At 38.4% G+C, this 22,220-nt stretch overlaps 1 long non-coding RNA gene and 1 pseudogene across 6 annotated transcripts; one reads left to right on the forward strand and one right to left on the reverse strand.

The window, feature by feature from the left end:
- Positions 1-1,405: 1,405 nt before the first annotated feature.
- Positions 1,406-21,058, forward strand: LOC136222499 (protein DEFECTIVE IN MERISTEM SILENCING 3-like; annotated as a pseudogene).
- Positions 5,525-8,989, reverse strand: LOC136224035 (uncharacterized). 6 transcript variants are annotated; one of them, XR_010686257.1, is made up of 6 exons: positions 8,791-8,989; positions 7,047-7,418; positions 6,851-6,949; positions 6,610-6,759; positions 5,872-5,960; positions 5,525-5,678 (listed from the first exon to the last, which is right to left on the reverse strand). It is a non-coding gene; the product is annotated as an uncharacterized lncRNA (long non-coding RNA). The 6 variants fall into 6 exon arrangements; XR_010686254.1 differs by having other exon boundaries at positions 5,525-5,691; XR_010686255.1 differs by lacking the exon at positions 5,872-5,960 and having other exon boundaries at positions 5,525-5,691.
- Positions 21,059-22,220: the final 1,162 nt, after the last annotated feature.

Below are 22,220 nucleotides of genomic sequence, written 5' to 3' on the forward strand. Positions count from 1 at the left end.
TATATCGCCTCTGTTAAACATAGTGGTAGTGTATTTAGGAAACCACAATTACCTAATAGTATAATACAATGACAAAACTCAATAACTATTTAAAGTATTATCTTAATCTTTGCCCATCCTAGGTCTTTAAGGCTCAGGAATTCTATAGTTATATTTCCGGGTAAGTTCATTGTTGGATCGACCAAATTAGGGTCCATAATTTTCCAGTTGTGCATTTTGTAATTTAAGATGGAATTCGTCCGGTTCTTTTTAATTGCTTAATTTTCTTTGATCATTGGGATAATTCAAATTTTCTAATGTAAATTGGACTCAATTCCTCTCTTTCTAAGAAAAATTGTTTTGCATGGATGTTTATAAATCGATAATCAGATAATTTCAAGTGAATTTTGTTTTACTTGGTATATAAGCGAGTCACACAAATTAGTTTTGACAAGTTAAATTTGTTGTCGTCAAAACCTAACCGCGTTGATCTGAACCACGTATGGATGGTAATATTGTGTTTTGGGTTTAATGAACATTTCTTTTCAGTTTGCAACTAACCAGGGCTTAGACCATCTCCAACACATTTCATCAAATTTACTGCATCAAACCATGTTTTCATCATATTCTCTATCTGTTTTGATGTTGCTACAATGTTTTTACTCCAACCCATTTCATCATTATTAGAGTTAAATGATTTTGTATGGATTGATTATTAGTGTTAAATGATTCTTGATTTCTGGTTTTTATGTATATAAAATAAATGAAAAAGAAAATAAATAATATTATTTTATTAAATGATGCCCCATCAAAAAATGATGCTACAATGTTTTTTTTTAAATGATGGGATAAGCAGGGGGACACTTCGGGGATACTTTAGGGGTTTTTTTAAAAAAACTATGAAAGTACAAAGATTTTTTTAAAACTCAGAAAATATAAGGATTAGAATGAAATAATCCCAGGATTACTAGTATATACTGACACGAAATCGATTGAACCCTAAACTAAAATTGAAAATCTCTCCCGTGCGATGCATTGAACCCTAACAAAATTGAAATTCCTAAATCTTTTCTCTCATCTGATCGAGTTCTTCTGTTCAGTGGTTCTGTGCAATCAGTTGTCTTCCTCGATTGCTTTGCTGAAGTCGATCCCTCTCATCTTGTCGATCTACTTTGATCGAGTTTTTCCTCTCATCTGGTCGATCTGCTATGAATTAATTACTTATTAGTTAATATTATAGATATTATTTGTGGTTTTATAATGACTTGAGATTATTATTTGTGTTTTTATAATCACTTGATGAATATGATTTGTGATTTATATATTTATGTATCTTTTGAATTTTCATTATAAATGATATATATATTATTAATTATATATAAAATTTGTTGTATCCGCGCCATACCGTATCTCATATTTCTTAGAAATGTCGTTTGGTGTATCCGTTCGAATACTCGCATCAGTATGCATACCCCTATCGGTGCTTCATAGTAGAGCTGTAATTCTTGTGAAATTTGTATGCTCTTGGCTTGGAAATTGATTTTTCATTGTGATTGTTGTTTGAACATCAAGGAAGTTTCTTTGAATTATTGCTTAAATGAGAATGATAAATTTGGAGACCCTAAGAAGGATGGTGATTAGTGTGGCTGGATTCATTTTGTTTCACTCAGTGAACTATATTTTGAAAATTTTGACATGTAGAATAGTAGAAGCCATGTATATGCTTGCATGGTTGTTATCAAAGAAATTATATTGTCAGCCCTAGTTTTTGAATGGTAGAGAACTTTTAAACTTTGCAGCTAATTTTGATGACTTCATCTTCCAATAATTAGGATATTATTTGGGAGCATAAGCTTTGAAGGCTTTTTATTTGTTCATTATATGTAGTGAGACCATAAAGAAATTATGTATGAGGCTTCATATGTTTTAGACTTTTATCATCTTTAGATTTCAGAAGATTACTATGACTATTTCCATTATTAGTAAATATAGTTTTTGTTTGTCGGCTTTTTATTGTTTCTTGAGGTGCACTGTGATGCATACAAATGTGCCTTGCTTTACCTATTTGTGTAAGGAAAATAGTGTCATGTTGCTCTTTGAGATGATATGTTCATAGTTGCAAAATGTGAAGTCGATCCTTTTGTTTTAGCTGTAATTCTTACATAGAGTGTTTCCGCAGGATTTGTCAGCTCTGATGGAAGAAGAAGCTAGTATTATCACAAGTAATGAAATACAAAATGGTGGTTCTATGCAAGCCCAATCCGTCATATACAATTCTAAGGTTTTCAGTGTGCATAGGATCTTTACATTTTGTTGTGATGTGGGTGTAAATCAAAAGCAATTCTTCTGTCATTTATATTTTATTTTTATGGAGTTGACATTTGTAAAAAAAAGCCGAAATTTCACATTGCAATTTGTATTTTTTTAGACATCCTTTAAGTTACTGGAACTTATTTACAATGTAAAGTAGGTCAAAGAACTAATTGTTAAATTGTAACCTTTGCAGAAATTTCAAGATGATCTACACACAGTAGGAATCCAAATCAAGCAGCATGAGGATAACTTGAAAATTTTGAAAACTCAATGAAACAAATTAGAAGACTCAATACTTGATCTGCAAGGTATGCTAAATTTTATTTTTTGTGCCTCTTCTAGAGGATTAGTTCTTTTTGAAGATTACTCAGCTAAGAAGTATTTGCATGTGCAGTTCACTTGGATACAAGCACATCTAGGAATAAATTTATGTTGTGTAGTGTAGTGGTTTTTAATTTAAGCATGGTAGCTACCTAACAAATTCAACTGAGTCACCTGTTTTTAATTGTTGGCCATTAATTCTTGGTTCGCCAGGTGCTTTAAGTATTGTGGTAGCAATGTTTAGATCTGTCATTCATATACACTGTTTCCTTCAATGTATTAGTTAATTTAATTAGACAAGATATTTCAATAAAGTTTTTACTGATATAAACAGAAAATGATGTTGTTAGGAAACTATTGTAGCTAGTCCAAATCAGAGTAAATTTATTTAGAAATTGTTATTTTCGGAATTATCATTTATTTAGGAAGTCTTAGTATTAGTAGAAATAATAGTTTATTTTCAGAACTATTATTTAGGAAGTTCTAATTCTAATAGGATAGTAGTTTATTTTTAGAATTTTTATTTAGGAAGTTTTAAATCTAATAGAATAGGAATACTAGTTTAAGTCTGCCTTTTGTACTATTATAGAAAGGAACCATTTTATCATTGGTAAAGTACTATTTGAAAAACAAATCCAGAGGTCAGGAGTGCTCATCATAGAGATCCGGGTTTCTCTCTAATGAGCTGCATTAATTAATTCTCATCATACTATCTCGAAAGAAAAAGAAGTAAGATTCACTTCCTGATTTCAAGGTTCAAGGACCCGTAATTTGATCCAAAACTCAGGAGCTTAACAAAGTGGTATTAGAGCAAGTTATGGGTGAATCAAGTAATCTGGAAAAACAGTTTGAAGCCTTTTTAGCTTCATACTGCAAAGACATGCCAAAGGTGGAGGCCATGGTACTCCAACTAGAAACCATTGACGAGAGTACAACAAGGAAGGAGACAGGGGGTGGACAGTAGAATACGACGGCAGGAGGAGGTCTGCTTCCAAAATTCTCGAAACTGGATTTCCTAAGTTTGATGGGTCGTATGATCCCTTGAGCTGGTTGGTTGCATATGTGTGAGAATTTTTGTAAGCATCAACACACTGTTGAAAGGCACAATAGTGGTCGAAGTAGAGTTGCATAAATCTGCTGAATTACCAAGGCTATATGAAAAAAGAGAAATTATCAAGATGGGACTGCTTGCCAACACTGGAAGGACCGAGAAACGAAAGACTAAGGGGATTTTTATAATTATGACTAATCATATACATGAGGACATCAGTATAAAAGATATCACTGGCTAGAAGGACCGGAGGAACCTTTACTAGAACCAGATGATGAAGATCCTATCACCAACTGATGCTTTGGTGAAGTAGCTCCAGTTATCATCTTTGTGCATGAGATCACACTCATTTTTGTAGGAGAAGGCAATGTTAAAACTGTTGTAGCTAGTCTATATCATAATAAATCGTTATTTTGATTAGGTTTAGGACTTATTAGTTTCATGATTGTTATTTATTTAGGAAGTCTTAGTGCTTGAGGAGTAGGAATTTATTATCAGAATTGTTATTTAGGAAGTTTTAATTCTAATAGGGGTATGGTTTTATTTTCAGAATTTTTATTTAGGAAGTTTGAATTATAATATGAGCAGGAGTTCTAGTTCAAGTCTGCCTTTTGTACTCTTATAAGTTATAACAAGGAAGTGTTTATCATTAATAAAGTAAGCATCATTTGAAAAACAAATTCAAAGGTCACGAAATTATTTCTCATTATAGGTAAGCTAGGTCGAAAAAGAAAAGTAGATTTACTTCTTGATTTCATAGTCAAGGACCCGTAACTCAATCCAAAGCTCATAACTTATAGTGTGAGCAATTTTTTTATCTCAACTTCCAGTCAGTGTTTCCGAATGGAATGATTTACTTTTAGATGCTAGAATTGTTTGGAGATTTTATCTGTATAATCATTTGTGATGCATAATATCTCTTTTTCCATTTTCATTTTTTTTCCACTGACAAGTTTCCTTTCAGTTATTCTTGGTAATTATCACTCCGCAAGACCTCCTAGTGGTGAAAGTGAAAGTCATTCCTCCAATCAGAGTGAGACAGAAACAATAAAGCAGATTATGCAGCATGAAACTTCTGCTGTAGGCATTCTGTGTCAGCTGACAACGCGCCATGGTACTCATGCACCTCAACTCGCATTCACTAAGGATGTGCTTGGTATTGTTGCTACTCTGGGCAAGGTGGATGATGATAATCTTAGCTGGTTAGTTTGAAGTTGCATGTTATCTGCTATTGATATTTACTATCTATCTAACATGTAGATTCTTCCTCTTCTATCAAATAAGTCTTATGATTAGTTTCCTTGCTAATATAGCATACTGTTCCTGGTTCTAATGTAGTAAGTTAATTTATGTACTCCACAATTCGAAGAGCTCTTATTATTTTCAATCCACTACAAGAAAAAGGGGATTTAATGACAGGTAATACCATCACTAAAAGTCTAATTCCACTCATTAAATGTTTTTAATGAGCGGAATATTCCCCTTGAGGAAGCCCTTCTTACTAGAAGTATTAATGAGCGGAATAATTCCGCTTATTATTAACTTACAATAAGTGGACATTTACCCTTACCAAAAGTATGTATAATGATAAAAAAAATACACTCATTAAAAGTATTTATAATGATAAAAAATACACTCGTTAGAATTATTTATAATAATTAAAAATACACTCATTAGAAATATTTACAATGATTTAAAATCCACTCATTAGAAATATTTATAATAATTAAAAAGCCTATTATTAAAATTATTTATAATGATTAAAAATCTGATTTGGATTGAAGGGAGCTACTCTAAATTAGGTAATTCAACTCTCAAATAAATTAAAATAACTTAAATAATTCCAAAACACGGTTAAAAAAGAAGTAAATATATGACTATATTATATAAACATTGATAAAATTGAATCAGTATGCAAACAAATAGCCATGAGATATCACTTATTTCAAGATCTGAAACCCTGTAAAAACCTCTTGATAGCCACAAGTGATCTCTTGTTTTAAGATTTGAGACCCTGTAAAAAACCCCTGATAGCAGAGACATAGAATTACCTATTACAGAAATCAATGCCAATGTACACAAATCATGCATTCCACCAAAAAAGTTTTAGAGAAACAATTAAAAAACACAAGAGGGGAAGGAAAATGGGACGAAAATGAAGGCTATGAACGACCAAAATCTCTAAATATTCATGGACAAGCAATAACCTGCAATGATATTCATCAGTGTCAAACAGATCGGATAATGAGGTGACCAACAATATTTCAATTTCAAGATCTCAACATTGAGCAGCTTTCTGTAGAAGCAACATCACCAGATGACTAGAGAATTAGATATTACTGAGTGCCATACCAAAACGCTGCAAGAGAGCTGCAGAGCCAGTGAAATGGGATTCCCATGGTGAAATGGATTAGGAGAACTGAGCAGGGTAAATTCCATGAATACATCACTACTAATAACATGTTTTCATGTGAACACTCTTCTCGTTCATTTGCACTTTGGGTACCAAATCAGAGACTTTAAATGGAAAAATAATCAGTAAAAAAAAGATGAAAGAGGGAAATATTAAGAAAACAAGCCCATAATTGAATGACACTGCCAAGATGAACACAAATAATCTATACATAAAAACCTAAAATATCAAAGACATTAATATCTATACAGCCATTATGTAATTAGATATATCAGTTCAGGTTGGGAACCTATCACTGCCTAAGAGAAAAGCATCCTAATCTCAGGAAAAGGCAAAGAAAAGATGCAACTATGCATCAATGATCCTAAGGTAAAATAATGTCAATTATTGTACCTGTGCATCACAGCAACTAGAAGATACAAATGTGGAAATAACTTAGCAAAATCAATAAAATGATACAAAAAATCTACCACCCTAGAAACTTTGATAGTCACAACAGAAAAATAATATCAGAACTATGGAGAAAAGAGACCTTGTCTGCTAGCCGTTGCACAGGAGCTTCTCTGCTTTGCGGTTCTTCTACCAAACGAACAATGTCTCCGATGTCAGTCTCGCCACCCGGTCTCTGCACTTCAACTGTTAGAGTTCCATTAAGGTTTATGCTTCCAGCTGCTACTTGACTCTAGCATAAGAATAATTCAAGCATGATTAGAAAATTTGCAGAAAGGTATGGAGTGGAGTGAAAATTAGTTGTATGTGACTGGAGAAGATACCCCGGGTAGTTTTGTCACTGGCAACGGCTCCCCTGTGAAACTTGATTCATGAATGGTGCTTCGACCACCTGTAACAATCCCATCTGCTGGGACACCGTCCTAAATCAAGAGAACAATCAATACACATGCCAAGCTTCAACTTGACAAAGTTCACCATAGGAAGCAATGCATGATAAACTGGGAATATGTAAAATACCTCTGGACCCAATCTAGTGTTCCAACAGACACTCTCTTGTTCTCAATTAAGGCTACTGCACCAGACCCTGGTTCCTCCAAGAATGTTCCATCTGCCACCTGCAGTATGGCTTTAATACCTGACCCCAACACTGGAAATAGATATCCCCTTGCCTTCTTCAGCTCTCATTGTGAACTGCAGATGCAGACTATCCCTTCTCAAAACAGAGGCAGTCATATCAATATGTGGAGGATCATTGAAATTTCCCAAGCCTGGAACAAGATGCACACAGACCCTCTCATCTCGGTACAACCTATGAAGATATACCTTCCAACCACCATCCCAAAGTTCAAAAGGAAATCCAGGCGGGATAAGAGGGAGGCGTCTCAATTTCTGTTCAGGGATCATTGAAAACAAAAGGATCAAGGACACACATATAAACTATGACTTCCATATTAAACAATGCAACGACAACAATTTTTTTGTGATGAAGAAACTTATAAAGCCACTTCAAGCAGTACATAAGATGCTCATGGCCGGCTTTACTAAAGAAAAGCCTAAACAAATATAAAGCTTGTGGATGAAACTTATGAATTTCCCTGCAATGAATCAACATAAACACGAATTCTCTCACTTCCGGACATCCTTCAATGAGATATGCCCCCAACCAGCATCCTCAATTTCAAAAGAAAATCTATCCATGACGAAGACGGTGGGTTACAAGTTCTGTTCAGGGATCATAAAAAACAAAAGGCTCAAGGACACACAAATCATCTATGACTTCCATATTAAACAATTCAATGACAAAAAAAGTTTGTGATGAAGGAACTTATAAAGCCACTTCAAGCCTCATGGAATGATATAGACAATGGGGATGGCCAGCTTTACTGAAGAAAAGCCTAAACAAATATAAAGCTTGTGGATGACACTTATGAATTTCCTGGCAATGAATCAACATAAACACGAATTCTCTCACTTCCGGACATCCCTCGAAGAGATACGCCCCAACCAGCATCCTCAATTTCAAAAGGAAATCCATCCAGGACAAAGACAGTGAGTTTCAATTTGTGTTCAGGGATCATAAAAAAAGAAAAGGCTCAAGGATGAAACTTATGAATTTCTTTGCAATGAATCAACATAAACATGAATTCTCTCACTTCCGGACATCCTTCAATAGATACGCCCCAACCAGCATCCTCAATTTCAAAAGAAAATCTATCCAAGACAAAGACGGTGGGTTACAATTTCTGTTCAGGGATCATAAAAAACAAAAGGCTCAAGGACACACAAATCATATGACTTCCATATTAAACAATTCAATGACAACAATTTTTTGTGATGAAGGAACTTATAGAGCCACTTCAAGCCTCATGGAATGATATAGACAATGGGGATTGCCGGCTTTACTGAAGAAAAGCCTAAACAAAAATAGAGCTGGTGGATGAAACTTATCAATTTCCATGCAATGAATCAACATAAACATGAATTCTCTCACTTCAGGACATCCCTCGAAGAGGTACGCCCCAATCAGCATCCTCAATTTCAAAAGGAAATCCATCCCGGATATAGATGGTGGATTTCATGTTCTGTTCAGGGATCATCACATATCATCCATAAAATCCCCAAATTTCAATAGAATCTACAATCAGTAGAAAATGTGATGTCTTGCTAAATAATGATTAGGGTGAAATCTAAGATAATGGAAAGGTAAAAATATGTTTAAGGAGGAACAGAAGAAGAAAAGAAGGGTGTTAGAAAAGCATACCAAGTTTCTTCATCTCTCAGCCGCAACGAGTCTGAGAACCGCCCTAGAAGGTGGACCAGAGATCCTTATACCAATAATATACCGCTAGTATAAGATGAATTCGAGGCTGAAGCGGAGGCAAAGGCAGAAGCAGAGCCGAGGTGGAGACGGAGGCGGAGGCGGAAGCAGAGTCGAAAGTAGTCTGTGTAAAGGGGCTTTCTCTTTATGAGATAAGGGAGAGAGAAACGATGTGCTTTTAGGGTTTTATTTGTTTTTTATTTATTATCACTTATTTTTGTTTTATTTTGGTGGGAACTTTGCCTCCATAAATTTTGGAAATGATATAATGAGCGGAATTTTTGTTTAAGTTACTGAAAAATGCAATATTTGATGGTTTATTATACACTCATTAAAATTATAAAAACCAATGCTTTTAATGATGGTTTATTATACACTCATTAAGTTTTGGTCATTACTACTTGTTTTTCTTGTAGTGATCAGTGAAATGCCTCCGTACTTACTGCCACACTGATCTTTGCTTTAAAGAGCTGCATGATAATGCAGTTGTTGTTAGTTATCTGCACTATTTTCAATCTACTTTTATTTGTTCTTTCTTAATTGCAGGCTTCTTTCAGAGTACTTAGGAGTAGAGACAATGCTAGGAATTGTTTGCAAGACTTATGAAGGTGTTAAAGCTCTTGAAACTTATGGCAAGGAAGGCCATATAAATAGTGATTCTGGAATTCGAGGCTTTGGTACTACTATAGGACGGACTCTGGATGGTCGATTTCTTGTCATTTGTCTCGAAAATTTAAGGCATGTATCTCTTTCTTTTCTTTATTGCTGTTTGGAATTCAGCTCTTGAATTACAAACTTTTTTTCCCTTGTAGACCTTACTGTGGTGAATTTGTGGATGATGATCCTCAAAGAAGGCTTGATCTTCTACAGCCAAAATTGCCTAATGGCGAGTGCCCACCTGGATTTATTGGTTTCGCTGTTAACATGATCCATGTGGATTACATGAATTTGTTGTATGTATCTGATGTCTATGGCCTCAGAGAGACTCTATTTTACAGCCTCTTTTCTCGCCTGCAAGTTTACAAAAGTAGGGAGGAGATGCTACTTGCTCTTCCACTTATAAGTGATGGAGCAATTTCACTTGATGGAGGGATTATTAAGCCTAATGGTTTCTTTTCCTTGGGGAATCGGTAAGTATTTTGCTTTCATTATTGACATGAAATTGTCTTCCAATCGGATCTAATGGTGAATTTCATTGGTTTACAGCATCTCCTTTTGTGGTATTTCTGAATTTGCTTTCTGCATGTAGGTAGTTTAAATGCACTAAGAAAGAAATGTCTTTCTGAATCGTGATAGATTGTAGAATTATGTATGTGCTATAATTCGATTATAATAGGCCACCTATAGGGTTCATAGCATTAGCCTCTGACCTTCCAAATTCAACTCATGATATTTGGTGCATGGATTTTTCTTCCCCCAATTTTTGTACAACTATCATACAAAAGAAAAGAAATACGTATGTTTTCTAGAATGGTAGATTCAAAAGGTGAGCTTTGGCGCAACGGTAAACATTGTTGTTGTTGTGTGACCGAAAGGTCACGGGTTCAAGACTTAGGAGCGACCTCTTGCCAAAAAAATTGGCAGGGGAAGGCTTGCCCCCAGTAGACCCTTGTGATGGGATCCCTCTCCGAACCCTCGCTTTTCTTCGGCAGGACTGATGTTGATGTAAGATTTCCAAAACCTTCCATGTCAGCAAATCCACCTGATAGCTACATGGAAACTGAGAATCAACTGAAACAGAAGACATGGGAAAAGGAGAAGTTGACAGATGCAGGAAGGACAGGGTAGGTTCAACCCTAAATGATATTAGAAGGGGGAATCAAATCCTTATCAGGATAGCAACTCGGAAAAGTCTTCTATTCGGTTATGGTTTTTGAATGGGATACGAATTTCTTTTCGTGAAAAGGGCAGCTTATTCAGTTACCAGGAGCAATTGGTTTTGTGAAGTTAATGGTTTGAAACAATCATTTTCGATCTGTGGTGTGCAGTAAGGACCGGTTCTTATTAGGAGTAGCAAATAACTGACTTTTTGTATTGACTGAGTTGGAGCAACTTTTACAAGTTCTTTCATAAACCCTGAAGTTTTTGCATTATGTGAAATTATTATGGGTTTTTCTTTTTGCATACTTTTTGATTAATTCGGATAAATAATTTACTAGTTTCTATGTTCTTATATATTAAGCTAGTCTGTTTTTGGAAATAATTATCTAATCATTAAGTTTTTGTTTCTATCAATTCTTTAAAATTAATAGTCAAAATAGATTAGTCTGGGAGTTTCTACCTTCTCTTATCCTCCTAACTTCATTTCTTCTATTCTAATAGATGATATGGTTGGGGTCGGTTTTCCTAGACTGATCCTGGGCTAGGTTTTTGTGGTGTTTGTTCTTTTTCCTTTCCTATCCTATCAAAAAAAAAAAAAGTCAAAAATAGATTAAATTAAATTTGAAATGACAACTCTTTATCCTATTTTATAAAAATAAAACATCTATGTTTTTATTTTCGAAATTTTCACTATTAATTTTAAAGAATCAATAGAAACAAAAACTTGGTCATAATTTATAGGGATAAGGTACCAAAATAGGCCTAAGGTTCTTGTGAAAGTGCCAATTTAGGCTTAACTTTTAAAATAGTACCAATATATATAGGCTTACCGCTTACAACATAATATCAATTTAGACTTAATTATAGCATTAATTTAGGCCTCACGTACAAAATAGCACCAATATAGACTTAATTATTATCATTTTATTTAGTCACTTCATCATGAACTGTACAATCCAAGTGGAAGGCACATAGTAAATGAGCTTTCAAGTATCATATAACATGTTATGTGTCCCTTGTATATATTGTGATTGGCCATACTCTATGTTATCAATATTCATTGAGTGAAATAATGAAGTATATGGGACGGCTGATGGAAGAGATGGTTTCATCCCTACAACATATGGGAATACTTTTATGCTATGAATGTTCATTGAGTGAAATAATGTCCATGCCTACAACATATCGGTTGTGTATAAGAATTGCCATGTACTGAATTCGTTTGTATACAATAGTCCGACTTGAGTATCTGATAAACAATGGTTGTGTATGTGTATTGCTATGGAGCTTGCATGTATGAAGCTTATGGTTGATGTTCTGTTTAGGGACTTAGAACTGACTATGAGTATATGTATGAACATGTTGCTATCTGTGTCACTTCAATATACATATAGCATGTTCTGTGTCAGTGAAGTATATTGATGGATTTATGATGCTATCAACACAAGTTTTATATCAATTTAAGAATAGACATGTATACACGAATAAGTTGTCTACTTGTTATATAGCATGTTCTGTGTCACTTAAATATACATATGTCTACTTGAATAGGTTTTCTACTTTGTATTACAAAAAACAGATAGCGTTCAAGGGGGCATGATGATGTGACGTAAGAATAGCATACAAGGGGGGGCGTGATGGGCGAATAGCAACAAAGGAGATTGGATGCTAAACAAACACTGGAGCTGGATGGAGTGGAATACTGGAGGGGCATAGAGCCAACATTGAAGATCAGATTGATTACCAAGTAGATTTGTAATCAATAAGCATTCTGTTCTTCAAGATTAGCTCTATGCACATCTGGTAGTCCACACCATCCAGCTCAGTGTTTGTTTAACATCCAAATCTCCTTGCTATTCACACATCACGCCCCCCTTGTACACTATTCGCACGTCACATCATCATGCCTCCCTTGCTTGTTATTCGCACATCATCATTCCCATGCATGCTCTTCAGTCCATCTCCTGGCAGTTACTACATAACCTGCCCTATTGCTGATGTATTGCTCAGCAATTCGCTCTCGGCCAGGAAATGACCCCTCAAATGGCTCTATCAACATTCCATAAATATGTCACAACAGCTAGAAAATGCATATATAAATTAGTCACCAAACATAGGCAAATGTATAGATTTATAGCATCATATTACTGTGGCAATATGATGGGAAGGGCGATCAAGTAGTTGGGGCATAGATACATGCCCCAAAGGACCGATATTAGGATGAATAATTTTGGTCCTGAATATGAGCTGCGAATAATAGTAATGTCATTAGTGTATATGCAGATATATGAACTGCTTACTATGTGTTAATAAGTTCATGTTCTTACAACTGGAGGTGTGGAGGGGAAATCGACAGAGAAGTCCATATGGACTATGAATACATCTCCTTCATAATGGGTGTTTGGAGGGCCCTTCATCACGACAGTCCATTGCCGACGGTCATGACCTGCATAACTATTGATAAGCCATATGGGTGCCTCATGCCGGAGCAGGGAAATCTGCACCTAAACACGATTATGAAGGTCCCTTATACGTCTATCCATGATCGATATAACTAGAGTAAGTATAGTGTTGGGTTGTGGACACTTGAGAATTGGTAAAAGATTCATATTTATTTTATGCGTGGGTAAGTGAAAGGTTTAGGAAGGGAAAAGGGTAAATGAGAGTTATTAGATCTCTCTATATACGGTACGTAATTAATGAGCATCATTTGGTTTTACAGATATCAAGACTTAAGTACATTCAAAAAATTGTATAGTTCAAATGTAAACAGATTATGAGCATTAGTCTCCAACAAATTTAAAATCATTGATATACATAAATTCTGTTCATTTGATTATGTTTCATTACCAGATTCATTCGAAGAAAAAGGCAAAGAGTGACATTTATGTTTTAAAAAAATATCATGTAAACAATAATACAAAGACATTAAAATAAACGAATCTGTCATTTGAAAGTAAATCCATTGACATGATTGATTACGACCTATGTCATCCGAAACAAGTTACAACGACATAAATTATTATAAAAATTGTCATCGCGAATACCAATATGTAAATTTCCCATATATCTACTTCACCTTTTTAATTATTAGTATGTCATGTGTTGTCCTAAAAGTAGATTCTAGCAAGTGCACTAGATACAAGTAATATTTCAGTAAGTAGAGTATCGTCTCCTTAGGGATTGATGAATAACTTTAACAGAAAAACCTTATAAATAGAGTGGTCATGGTAACGTAACTTCTTTGTTTGGTTGAAAATGGTTTTGTATGATTTGATTAGAAATGACTAAAAGTGAACAACTTTCTATTAGTTCGTTCAAAAGATAATGGTTTGTCTCAATAAGAGGGTGGAACAGGCTAAGCCACGACAGGAATAGGTTGCTTACAGTATAAATTTAGTCTATTTATTCATGAATGAAATATGGTGAGGTTAAAGTCTCTACTTTAGATTCACTTAAGTCAACTTTCGTGTGTTCTTAAGATTCTAAGACTTACTACAGCTTCAAAAGTCCTCAAGGCTAGTTCTTTCTTGCATTAAGCACGAAACAACATTTCATTTTTTAGAAAAACCTTGATACAAACCCTTTGTATTCCTACTTCGGGTTTTGTATGTTTAATGAGAGATACATGAGAATGAAAGCAGTTCCCCATCATTCATTAACACTAAGATAAACATACTCAAGCATGCATTTAAGAGCATTGATAGGGACGTTTCGCCCCTATCTTTTAGCGTGGTTTATGGCTTAATTTAGGACCAAATAAATAAGTTTAATTACAAAAATAAGGAGTTTTTAATAAAATAACAAAATAAAAATAAAATCCGTACTTTCGGTTAATTGTCTTTATTTTTGATTAAATTTAGAAAATAAAACGTCAAGCTAACTCGGCTCTCGAGAATTGTATTTCAGGTACGAGTAAGGAGCAAAATCCCACCGACATACACGGGGCATGTTATCTAGTCAGAACTGATTGAGCAATCCACAGGCACCACGTGGGACTTACCCACTGATACGCGAGGCGTATGAACCACCACGCGGGGGCGTATATGCAATAATACACTCAATTATGAAGGTCAGACTGCATGGTCTCCCAAGTCAACAGGTTCTACGCGGGGCGTCCCATCTTATACGCGGAGCATATTGGGAAATTCTTCAATCCAAAGATCTAGGGACTCACATACGCGGGGCGTGCTCCAGGCTACGCGTGGCGTACAAGGCATAATTCAAGCTATTAAATCTCAGGAGCTCAACCACGCGGGGCATACCCCAGTCTACGCGGGGCGTGGTTGAGACAACAAATTCTGAATTTGGCCCACATGCAAGAGATTATTGACGAAATGGGTCAATACGCGGGGCGTCCTCAACCCTACGCGTGGCGTGTCATAGGAAAACTGCAGAAATAACGTATCTCCATGCTTGTATCTTGTGAATTTACAATTTTACCCCTAGTTTGATGTGTATAAATAAGGGTGACTAGCACTCATTTAGATATTCAGATTTTACATAGCAAAACTCTATCACCTTGAGAGCTTGTTCGTGTATTCCATCACTACGTAAAGGTTCTGTTCCATCCTCGTTCACCAAGCTCGAGAGTTCCACCTCCAAGTCCTAAGAGACGGCCTTGAGTCCGGTTAGCTAATTCCGAGGGCGGATTCTTCGCTCTAAGCATTGTTTTTGTATAAATTGTTTATATACACTTTTTACTAACAATATTCTTTCTTGTTTATAATTTCTCTATTTATTTATTTTATGCACACTCGATCTTGGAGTGATACTCTCGTTCCTATTGATCTTGAAATTGAACGTACTCTTTGTAGGATTCGGAGAGAGAAAATGACCAACCTCAACAATGAAGTTAACTAACCCGAGACCAACCAAAGGCCGCCTATTCAACCGGTGAATAACAACCGCAATGGTGGAAACGACACCCGGACAATGATGGAGATTCTTGCTCCGCATCGCCCTCAAAATCGCAACGGAATCGTTGCCCCGACCATTCCGGCCAACACATATGAAATAAAGACTAGCATGATCCAACTAATCCAACAACTTGGTCAATTCGGAGGGGAACCCCATGAAAACCCTAACGAACATCTCGATAAATTTCTTATGTGTGCTGAAACTTCTCGGCAAAACGGTGTTCCGATTGAGGCCGTCCGACTAAAGTTGTTTCCTTTCTCTGTGACAGGACAAGCGTCGAGTGGTTGCACTCGTTGGAGGCGGGATCGATTACATCATGGGAGGAGCTTGAGAAGGAGTTCCTTTCCTACTACTTCCCGCCATCCAAAACGGTTAAGTTGAGGAACGATATCACATCCTTTAGGCAACTTGAATGCGAGGCCCTTCATTCAGCTTGGGCTAGGTTCCGGAAGTTTCTCCGAAACTGCCCCCACCATGACATCCCTAAGCATGATTTGGTAAGTACCTTCTACCATGGTTTAACTCCACTAATCGTGCAACCGTTGATTCCGCCACATGTGGGGATTTGTTTCGAAAATCGGCAAGCGAGGCTTACGGGCTCATCCATGAATTGGCTAGGAAAAGTGTCCAGTGGCAAGAAGATCGGCTTGCCGGACCCTCGCGACATCAAACATTTGCCGTGGAAGACGAGGCTCCCAAGATCTCCATGATCGAGATGAATAAAAAGCTAGACGCCTTAATGGCACAATTGAGCCTCCAGAATACAGCATAGGTCTTGATGTGCTCACATTGCGGTGGTGACCACCATGGTAAGGATTGTCAAGCCGGAAGCCCTTTTGCCGGCGATGACGAGAGCTTGATTTATGTAGGGGGGGCAACCAAGGTATAATTCTAATTATAACTCCTATCATAACTCGAATGCTTATCACCACCATAATAATAATAATAACGGCGAATGGAGGCCTCAACACCAACACCCGAATTTGTCTTATGGCAACAATCAAAATGTGTTGAAGCCCCCATCCGGATTCCATAATGAGTTCAAGGAGCAAGGATTGGGCCAATCCCCCAACGCGCAAGGAGGACAAATTTCTCAACCTCCTAGCAATGCGCAAGACTCTACGGTAATTAATCTCCTCAAGGAAATATCTTCCCGTCTTGCTGACAATGAGGCTTTTTGCAGGGATTTGGGAGATCAAGTGGCCCAATTAAATCGCCAACAACAAGAGAGACAACATGGGTCTCTCCCGACTAACACCGAACAAAACTCGAGGCCCAAGAACCGAGAGACCGCACAAGCAATAACTCTCCATAGTGGTAAGGGTTTGGAACCACCGGTTCCAAAGGCGATTCCAACCGCTCCAAAGGTAAGTGACGAACCGGAAGTGGTAAGCAACCCCGGTTCGGATCCGAAAACCATGACTTCCTCGGATAAGAATGAGAATGTGTGTGATCCAATTGGGGCTTACGTACCGAAGCTCCCGTTTCTGTAACGTCTTAAAAAGGAAAAATTAGATCACCAATATGGCAAGTTTTGGGAAATCTTTAAGAAACTTCACATTAACATCCCATTTGCGGAGGCATTGGAACAAATGCCCACCTATGCGAAGTTTCTTAAAAAAATCCTCACCAAAAAGAGGAAGTTAGAACATAATGAAACGGTAGCGCTTACGGAGGAATGCTCCGCGATTATAACAAATAAACTCCCACCTAAACTCAAAGATTTAGGAAGTTTTTCTATCCCATGCACGATTGGTAATGTTGAGTTTAGTAGAGCTTTATGTGATTTAGGTGTTAGTATCAATCTAATGCCTTTGTCTGTTTTTAGGAAGCTCGGCTTGGGAGAGCCAAAGCCTACCAATATAACGCTTCAATTGGCCGGTAGATCCATTGCCCGGCCAAAAGGAGTTGTGGAGGATGTCTTGGTGAAAGTGGACAAGTTCATTTTCCCCGCCGATTTTGTGGTGCTTGACATGGCGGAAGACGATTCGGTACCGATCCTCCTAGGACGACCATTTCTTGCAACGGGTAGGACTCTCATTGATGTCCACGAAGGTAAGCTTATCCTACGGTTGCAAGACGAAGAGGTAATGTTTAACGTGTACAGCTCCAAGAAATTCCCATCTCATAGCATGGAGGATTGTAACTTTTTAAATTCCGTAGACTCTATTGATCTGTTTGTTGAGGATTTTTGTGATAGGTCTTCTGTGGAAACCTTTTCGGATACAAATGGTAATGAGCATTTGGATGAGGAGCCATAGAACAAGACGTTTGAATACTCCTCCGAGATAGAACAATGTCTGTTGGTAAGGAGCCAGTTCGAGGGTTTGGACCGGGATAGCAAAGCAAAACCAAAGTCATCTCTCGAAGAGCCTCCGATTTTGGAACTTAAACCCTTGCCTCCTAATTTTAAATATGTGTTTTTGCAACCTCCTAATTTCTTACCTGTTGTTATATCTTCACTTTTGACAGAAGAGATGGAGGAAGCATTGTTTGCGGTGTTGCAAAAACACAAAGGCGCATTTGGATGGACCATTCACGACATTAAAGGGATTAGCCCCACCATTTGCACACACCGCATCTTTATGGAGGACGAAGTCAAACCCTCCGTGCAGCCGCAACGACGACTTAACCCCAACATGAAAGAGGTAGTGAAAGCCGAGGTAATCAAACTCCTCGATGCAGGTATAATCTTTCCTATCTCCGATAGTCCATGGGTTAATCCGGTCCAATGCGTTCCCAAAAAAGGGGGCACTATGGTAATGGAAAATGATCAAGGAGAATTAATTCCCACACGAAAAATAACGGGGTGGCGAGTATGCATTGATTATAGGAAACTCAATGAAGCCACCCAAAAAGATCATTTCCCCTTGCCGTTCATTGACCAAATGTTGGAAAGAATGGCAGGACATAAATTCTTTTGTACCCTCGATGGCCTATCCGGCTATATGCAAATCCACGTTGATCCTTCGGATCAAGAAAAGACGACATTTACTTGTCCGTATGGGACATTTGCATATAGGCGGATCCCGTTTGGGCTTTGTAACGCTCCCGCCACCTTTCAACGGCGCATGACGGCTATATTCTCCGAGATGATTGAGGATTTCATGGAAGTCTTCATGGACGATTTTTCTGTTTTTGGATCGTCCTTTTAAATTTGTTTAAGCAATCTTGATAAAGTCCTTCAACGTTGCGAGGACACTAATCTCGCTCTTAGTTGGGAAAAGTGTCAGTTCATGGTTCAAGATTGTATCGTTTTGGGACACAAAGTGTCCGGGGAGGGAATCGCGGTCGATCCGGCCAAGATTGAGGTGATTGAGAAATTACCTCCTCCAATCAATGTTAAAGGGATCCGGAGTTTCTTAGGTCATGCGGGGTTCTATAGGCGATTCATTAAATATTTCTCTAAAATAGCAACCCCCTTGACCCAACTCCTCTTAAAGGATGCGGAATTTAGTTTTTCCTCCGAATGTTTGCTTGCATTTAACACGCTAAAGGAAAAACTAATTAATGCACCCATCATGGTGAAACCCGATTGGAATCTCCCCTTTGAACTTATGTGTGATGCGAGTGATTTGGCTGTAGGTGCTTGTTTGGGCCAACGGGTGGATAAACTTTTCCGCCCCATTTTTTATGCGAGCAAGACGCTCAATGAGGCCCAACAAAACTATTCCATTACGGAAAAAGAGATGCTTGCTGTAGTTTTTGCTTTCGATAAATTCAGATCATATCTTGTGTTATCCAAAATTATCGTATACACTGACCACGCAGCTCTTAAGTACTTAATGACTAGCAGGATGCCAAACCACGGTTGATACGGTGGATTCTACTCCTACAAGAATTCGACATCGAAATTAGAGATAAAAAAGGAGTAGAGAATGTCGTGGCCGACCATCTTTCCCGATTACAAAGCGAGCAAGCCAAACCTCCGGAAATCGTGAAGATCAAGGAGACCTTTCCCGACCAAACACTCCATGCGGTAACACCTCTACCTTGGTATGCCGACATCGAAAACTACAAGGCCAGTAATATTCTTCCCCCGCACCTTACCTACGAGCAACGTAAGAAGTTCTTTCACGATGCTAAGAACTATTTTTGGGAAGAACCCTATTTGTTTAAATCTTGTGCTGATAATATTATTCGTAGGTGCATAACGGAAGAGGAGGTCAATCATGTGCTTACCCATGTGTCACACCCAAGAGCCGGGGGGCCATTTCGGCCCAAGTCGAACTATGGCGAAGGTTTTGCAATGCGGCTTTTATTGGCCTACCATGTCCAAGGATTCCCAAGACTTCGTCAAATCATGTGACGCTTGTCAACGGAGCGGGAACATCTCCCGTAAACATGAAATGCTCCAACAAAGGATCCTAGTTTGCGAACTTTTTGATGTTTGGGGGATAGACTTTATGGGACCTTTCCCTAAGTCGCATAACAACGCCTACATTCTCGTGGCGATTGACTATGTCTCCAAATGGGTGGAGGCCGTTGCCTTACCTTCAAACAACTCTAAGGTGGTGGGGAAATTTATAAAGAAAAACATCTTTACTCGGTTTGGAACCCCTCGAACTATCATTAGTGACGGGGGTTCCCACTTTTGCAACCGCCAATTCGATCAACTCTTACATAAATACGGGGTTGCACACCGAGTTTCCACGCCCTACCATCCACAAACTAGTGGGCAAGTTGAGGTTTCTAACCGAGAACTAAAACGTATTTTGGAAAAAATGGTTAACTCCTCTAGGAAAGACTGGAGCCTAAAGCTTGATGATGCTCTTTGGGCCTACCGCACGACGTTTAAAACGCCTATCAGGATGTCACCTTATCGCTTAGTTTTCTGGAAATCATGTCATTTACCAGTGGAGTTAGTGCATAAGGCATATTGGGCTCTGAAATTTTTGAATTTTGATGTGCAGGTTACAGGGAACACCGTCTCCTCCAACTCAATGTCCTTGATGAACTTCGTCTAGGTTCGTACGAAAATGCCAAACTTTACAAGGAACGTACGAAGAAATGGCATGACAAGCACATGCAAATCCGGGAGTTCAACAAGGGGGATCAAGTTCTCCTCTACAATTCTCGCCTCCGTCTCTTCCCAGGAAAATTGAAAAGTCGGTGGTCGGGACCATACACCGTCATCAATGTACACTCCTCCGGAGTAATCAAAATCCAAGGTCCTGACAACGCAACCCTTCCGGGTGAACGGCCACCGTCTGAAAATATACCGAGGCGGAGCTCTTCGACAATATGGCGAAGCCACATTCCTCCAAACACCGTAAGCATGCACACATCAAGAGAAAGTCGAGCTACCCCGACTCTAAACGTAGCCCCGGTTTGCATTTTTCAAACCCTTTGTTTATATGTATCCTATCCGTTTTTCACCTTATTTTTATTGTCTCTCTTTTTCTTTGAATGTATTGTCTTTTTCTTTCCATTTCTATCCTTCTAGCTCGTTTCGTTTCTTGTAAATTAAAAACCACAAAAAAACAAATCCCTCGCTAATCCAAAGTGCTTACGCGGAGCGTACACACCATTACACCCCGCGTAGCCGAGTCTCTGACCCTATTTTAATACTTACACGGAGCGTGCCCACCATTATGCCCCACGTAGCCGAGTCTCTAACCCTGTTTTAATACTCATACGGGGCACCGTACCTCTCACGCCCCGCGTCCTTGGTCCGGGCAATTCGCAACCAAAAATAAAAGGCCACGCGGGGCGTGCCCCATTCTACGCCCCGCGTGTCCTCGGGGAGTTGCGAATTGTAACTCCCCATAACACCTTTTTCTCTTCCCCAAACATTTTTTCTACTTCCACACTCCACCTCCTCTCACCTCCAATCCCATCACTTCTTTTCAAAATTTAAAATTCTTTAACTTCCCTCTACATTAATTTTGCCTTAACCACCCTCTTAATTACCCTTAAAAATCATAAAAACATTAACCACCAATTAAAATCCATAAAAATTTAAAAACTCTTTGAAAAAAAATGAAAAATGCTTCCACTTCCTTCTTCCACGCGGGGCGTACCCCCAAGCACGCCCCGTGTCCTCGCCATTCTCCCACGTCTTTTTGGCCAGGAGATGCGATACGCGTGGCGTGCTTCCTTACACGCCCCGCGTGCCGTGCCAATTTTTGCATCAAATAAGATTAGGAGGTGGGATACGCGTGGCGGGCCCCTTCACGCCCCGCGTATCCCTCTGGGAATCCGCATTTCACTTGGATTCCCACTCCTCCCCTATTTATACTCCTTCCTTTTTCATAACTCCTTCCCTTACACTCACTCTAACTCCCCATATTCCTCCTACACTCTTCCTCACTCCTCCCAAACCATGACCCGAAGCAAGAGAGGCGCTAGTGACCGTCCCTCGCGGTCCACTCGTGCCCGCTCTTCTCGTTCCCAACATCACCAATCACCACCACCACCCGAAAGAGAAGAAACACCACCACTCACCCACCAATACAACGCCCCATTTCACCTCCACATGGAAGCGGAGGTGGTCCAGTACCTCACCGTCTCCACTTCCACTGTCATGGCCCTCCCATTTATCGATCGTAGTATTCTCGACCACTTCGACCTCGTTAGTGCGTTCGAAGATCGTCTACGCGCCCTTGGTTGGCACGACCATTTTTGTGCCC

This window comes from Euphorbia lathyris, chromosome 3, assembly GCF_963576675.1.
Source record: "Euphorbia lathyris chromosome 3, ddEupLath1.1, whole genome shotgun sequence".
Lineage (NCBI taxonomy): Eukaryota > Viridiplantae > Streptophyta > Magnoliopsida > Malpighiales > Euphorbiaceae > Euphorbia > Euphorbia lathyris.